Genomic DNA, 6000 nt, shown 5'->3' with positions numbered 1-6000 from the left:
GGTTTAGGATGTGCAGGAGACCTTGGTTCTAACCTAGTTAGTCTCATTAGGAAGCAGGTAACATGGAAGGATACTTATTTCACAATGTGGAATGGAGACATTGGCTTTTCAGCCTTTTGATATACCATTCAGTGTTCATCATAACATAATAGTAGATAGAAAAATAAGATCTATGTTGTGGTCCAGCCTTGAAGGGGAAATATAGGCCTGAATATTTGACTGGGGAAAAGTAACACTAAAGGACTTTTTCATTGCACTGGCTGCAGATATAAAGTACATTGTGAAATGAATGAAGTCATGATTATAAATGACAGATTACATAACAGAAATATTAAAAGATTATCTTTGTTAATGAGCAGGATGCCAAACCAGCATATAAAATATATGAATGCAGATCTGGACTAATAATGCCCAGATATTTGTTATTGTCAACAGTCTCCCCAAATTGATCCTTTACAGTCCTTTGTTGAGGGGAAGAGAAGATCCCCAACAATAACAGAATCATTCGTACATGTTGTCTGCCCTCATAAGTGCTCTGGCAGTCATATTTTCATTGTGAATTGAGCTGAATTGACAAAGTTGCATTAGTGTACCCAACAGTGTATTAGGTCTCAGAAACTGAAGACAGGTTCATTTCCTCTGACACTTTTGCATCAACGTTGGCAAGTTCAGACTGGGAGGCGGTGTTACTTCTCATCCTTTTGACAAATGAAAATGACCAATAGAATAAGAATCAGCAGCATCATCAGTAGAACTGAGAGGGTGGACAGGTGAACTCTCTCTGCCCCAGACTCCCAACTGACATCCAGCTTGTTGTCCAGACTGAGGTGAGAGGCAGTACAGGTGTAGTTGTGTCTCTTCTTTATGCTCCTCAGTACTGACCCTCCAGACTCTTCCTCAGCTGTAGGTCCCATCTCCACTAGGCAGCACCCTCCCCCCCTGTCAGCTCCTGGTTCTGCCACTGGCTGGCGTCTCTCAGCAGGGTCAGGTTGATGTGGCGGGGTAGAAACCAAACGCCAGGCAGCTCACCTGAAACCCTCCAGAAACCTCTTTCTTTATCAACCTGAGTCTGGGAGGAACTTTACGCATTCACAACGTTCCTTCTCCTCTCTTCAGGAGAGTCTTCTGTGTCTGATGCAAATGGGAAGGTGAACATTCTCAAACAGTACTGCTTTCATAGCTTGCCTCATCCCATCCTAGTAGTAGTTTCCCAGCATCATATATAAAATGTGTCATGTTGTAATATACCATTTGATCTGTATAATGGCATTGAAAGTGTCCTTTACCATGATCAGACTGGTTTCACCATTGTCCAACATCTCACAGCCAGACCATTCTTTGCTGAGCTTGAACACCTTCTGTGAGGTTGAAGTGGTGCTTTAGGTTAACTGATCTCTGCTTTCATGTGGTGGTACAATCTTTCCAAGTAAATAAGCTCCTTCCTGAGCTTCGTCGTGTATTTTGTCTGAGGTGTTATGTCCCCTGTAGATGAAGTGTTTCATGTTGGAGTCATAGTAAGCCACTTGAACATCATCCAAACATCACCACAACCGTAACTCAGGGAAAGGCGTCTCTCCTCTTATATATGTTGCAAGTGCCCACAGAGAATGTGATCCTGAACCTGGGAGAGGAGTGATATATACACAGATATGGATATTTTATATATTTATAACATTAAAAAAATAATTAAATGAGGTAAGAGAGAAAGTAGATAGTCCATCTTAACCTGCGTTGACAACGATGTAAAACGAATGAATAAATAAAGGACAGACGTTTGCCCATGATTTTTGAAATGTTCACTACTTTTCCAGTATCCTCACGTAGCAGTTTCTAGCTCTGAAGTGTCTGACAGACTTTTCTTTTCACTTGTCAAACAAGGTACGGTACTTTAAATTCTGTTGAACGAATCAACAAGTGGGAGGTGGAAATTTAAGACAAAATTAAGCTGAGGGGAGAATGAGGAAGAGAAGGTGAGTCATGTTGCATGTTGTGCACACAGACCAAACACCAATCAGATGATACTGTAAATGAATTACAAAAAATCCTTCGGACCTGAACGTGTGCGTGTATGTCCTGTGTTCATGTTCTGTCTGTCTGTGTTTGATTCAAATGTGTGCTAGAGTGTGCAGCATGTTGTCCAGTGTTCGTGTGTGTGATGTGTGTGTGTGTGTGTGGTTGTGTGTGTTGCGCGGGCATTAGCCTGCTAATCCTGCCCCTCTCTCTGTTTTGCCTGTCCAGCTCTCCTCATACACAAACATACACACACACCCACTCCTCCCCCACGTCACCCTCAGAGTGTGTGTGCAGAATGGGAATTTTTAATGCCACCTTCTAACACTTTCCAATCCAGACAAACTTCTAATAAGAGGCCAAGTAAGAATGTGGACCACTTTGCCAAAAAAAATGACTGACTATTGGCCGGTAAATCAATGAAATAGGAAAAGGAAGGAAAGGTTTGGGGCCACTCTTGACTTGAATAGACTTGTGGAAAAAGATCAGTTTCCAATACAGCTGGTTAAAATTAACCACCATTAGTATTGTGCTTGGAATGGGGACTTGACCCAGTTAGTTTAGGTTGTTTGTGCTTTGGAATGGGGAATTTGAACCAGTTAGTTTAGGTTGTTTGTGCTTTGAATGGGGACTTTGAACCAGTTAGTTAGGTTGTTTGTGCTTTGAATGGGGACTTTGAACCAGTTAGATTAGGTTGTTTGTGTCTTTGGAATGGGGACTTTGAACCAGTTAGATTAGGTTGTTTGTGCTTTTGGATGGATATTACATAGCCATCTTTTGTTCTAAAATGCAGGGTGACAATAAATGATGTATGAATTATATTGCCATACACATATTAAAAACAGCAGCTGTTCATATAAAAAGTACAACCAAATACAGTATATGTGTAGGTCTTGCTTATGTTTATTCCTATAACTTTCCAACCCTAGGACTTAATAATAGACTTTTCAACAACTAACTAAGTAGTGCCTTATTGTAATTTAATCAGGATGTGGAGTGGTAGAAAACAGACAGTCTAACAAAGTTAGGGTTGCAAAATTCCACTAATTCTCAGGTTTTCCTAGCTATTCCCTCCTGATTCCGGAAATCTTCCAACCTGGATTACTGGAAAACCTGGGAACTTTGGGAAAGTTATCAGGATTTTTCAACCCCATGCAGATCCAAGACAAGATGGGGCAGCAGGTAGCCTAGTGGTTAGAGCATTGGACTAGTAACTGAAAGGTTGCAAGATTGAATCCCTGAGCTGACAAGGTAAAAAATCTGTCGTTCTGCCCCTGAACAAGGCAGTTAACCCACTGTTCCTAGGCCGTCATTGAAAATAAGAATTTGTTCTTAACTGACTTGCCTAGTTAAATAAATAAAACATATAAACCGTTTCAATCTCAGGGAAACTCTTCTCTGACTGCAGCAGAAGCCTTGTTTATCATTCTGAAGTATTGTTGCCAGAAGCAGTATCATATTCCTATACTGTTCCATAACTATGTGGTTTGGGACCTGACATCTAAAAACGATCATGTTTAAACCCTCTCTGTGACTTATGTTTATTTTCATCCTATTGATTTACTGATTGACATCTTTATGGTGCAAAATACTGTATTTAAAATCTGTGCAAAAGTACTGTAAAATGCATTATAAACTGGATGGTTCGAGCCCTGAATGCTGATTGGCTGACAGCTGTGGTATCAGACCATATACCACAGGTATGACAGAACATATATTTTACTTGCTCTAATTAAGTTGGTAACCAGTTTATAATAGTAATAAGGCACCTCAGGGGTTTGTGGTATATGACCAATATACCACGACTAGGGCTGTATCCAGGCACTCCGCGTTGCGTCGTGATTTAAAAACAGCCCTTCGCTGTGGTATATTGGCACTATACCACACACCCTCGGGCCTAATTTCTTAATTATAATCTGGCAGTATAATTTCACTTGACACTTTTCTTGAACAATGTGCTTTATACAAAGGTGGATTATTTAACAAGAGTTTAATAAACTGAGTGATGCATAATTAATCCACAGTGCCTGATTATAATGAAATGTAAAGATGTTTTTGTGCACAGATCTATAGTATTTGTCCAGTCATATGGTCCATCACATTAGATGTTCCATAATACCAGTCCAGTCATATGGTCCATCACATTAGATGTTATATAGTATCTGTCCAGTCATATGGTCCATCACATTAGATGTTATATAGTATCCTGTCCAGTCATATGGTCCATCACATTAGATGTTATATAGTATCTGTCCAGTCATATGGTCCATCACATTAGATGGTATATAGTATCTGTCCAGTCACATGGTCCATCACATTAGATGTTATATAGTATCAGTCCAGTCATATGGTCCATCACATTAGATGTTATATAGTATCTTCCAGTCATATGGTCCATCACATTAGATGTTATATAGTATCTGTCCAGTCATATGGTCCATCACATTAGATTTATATAGTATCTGTCCATCACATTAGATGTTATATAGTATCTGTCCAGTCATACGGTCCATCACATTAGATGTTATATAGTATCTGTCCAGTCATATGGTCCATCACATAGATGTTATATAGTATCTGTCCAGTCATATGGTTCATCACATTAGTGTTATATAGTATCTGTCCAGTCATATGGTCCATCACATTAGATGTTATATAGTATCTTTCCAGTCATATGGTCCATCACTTAGATTTATATAGTATCTGTCCAGTCATATGGTCCATCACATTAGATGTTATATAGTATCTGTCCAGTCAATGGTCCATCACAGTAGATGTGTATATAGTATCTGTCCAGTCATATGGTCCATCACATTAGATGTTCTCCTCGTATCTAGTTGACTTTGTCAAAGCAATAAAATAACTTCAGTCTTTACAATGATGGTAAACATTGGGAGACATTTTGGGACTAAGTGGGCTGAAATCTTCCTAGAAGTGACACATGGTTGATGGAGGGCCATGACAAAATGCTGAATTTTTGCACTTTAGCTAGCCTTTATTTGATGGCTATGTTTACACAACCACCTGAAGAACCCGTTCTGTTTTTTTCCCCATATCCAATCTTTTTTTTTCTGACTGTTCACACTCAGTTTTACATGTGACCCATATCAGATTTGCACGTTCATGATGTAGCCTCAGTAGTATCACACAGATGCAAAGCTCAATTCCTGTCATTGTTCCTTACATTTTGGGGGTGGTTGTCATGGCAATGGCAGTGTCACACCCTGGCCATAGAGAGGGTTTTATTCTCTATTTTGGTTAGGCCAGGGTGTGACTGGGGTGGGCATTCTATGTCCTTTTTTCTATGTTTGTATTTCTTTGTTTTGGCCTGGTATGGCTCTCCATCAGGGACAGCTGTACATCGTTGTTGCTGATTGGGGAGCCATACTTAGGTAGCTGTTTTTCCTTTGGTTTGTGGGTGGTTATTTCTGTTCAGTATATCTTGTACTGTGGTTGTTTTAGACTATGAAGATATAAAGAAGAATTCAGAGACAACTCCAGTAATGAACGTTTCTATAGAAAACTGAGTGTTGATCCACACAGGTGTTCCAAAGGGATATATGCTTCTAATCTGGACGCAAAGCCCTATTCACCACCTATCTCAAAACCTGAATATGACATATCTTTGCTGTAAATGTGCCATACGTCCATGCCTGTACATTTTAACCGTAAATTACACAAACCTAAAACAACAACAAGGCAATTATCCAGGCAGACCAGTGGTGCAGGAATAGGCTCAATGCTAGAGCCATTGTCAAACTTTGTAGACTCTTTTATTAAAACTCATGTGCAAGCATTGCATCTTATGTAAAAGACTCTATAGACTTCATAAACAAGATCTCACCAATAAGCGGGTTTAACAGAAGACTGTATTCTGGTCACATTAGATGTCGAGAGTCTATATACCAGCATTCCCACACTATTTGGGAGACAGAGATACTATGAATATCCACCAACAAACTTTATTCTAGAGCTGCGAGAATATGTTTT

General features: G+C 39.6%; 1 pseudogene; it reads right to left on the bottom strand.

Annotated features, from left to right (window-relative positions):
• Positions 1–604: 604 nt before the first annotated feature.
• On the bottom strand, positions 605–1757 carry LOC115189676 (major histocompatibility complex class I-related gene protein-like; annotated as a pseudogene).
• Positions 1758–6000: the final 4243 nt, after the last annotated feature.

This window comes from Salmo trutta, unplaced genomic scaffold, assembly GCF_901001165.1.
Source record: "Salmo trutta unplaced genomic scaffold, fSalTru1.1, whole genome shotgun sequence".
Taxonomy (NCBI): domain Eukaryota; kingdom Metazoa; phylum Chordata; class Actinopteri; order Salmoniformes; family Salmonidae; genus Salmo; species Salmo trutta.
Note: the sequence above shows the minus strand (reverse complement) of the source record. Positions and strands in the feature narration are given on the sequence as shown.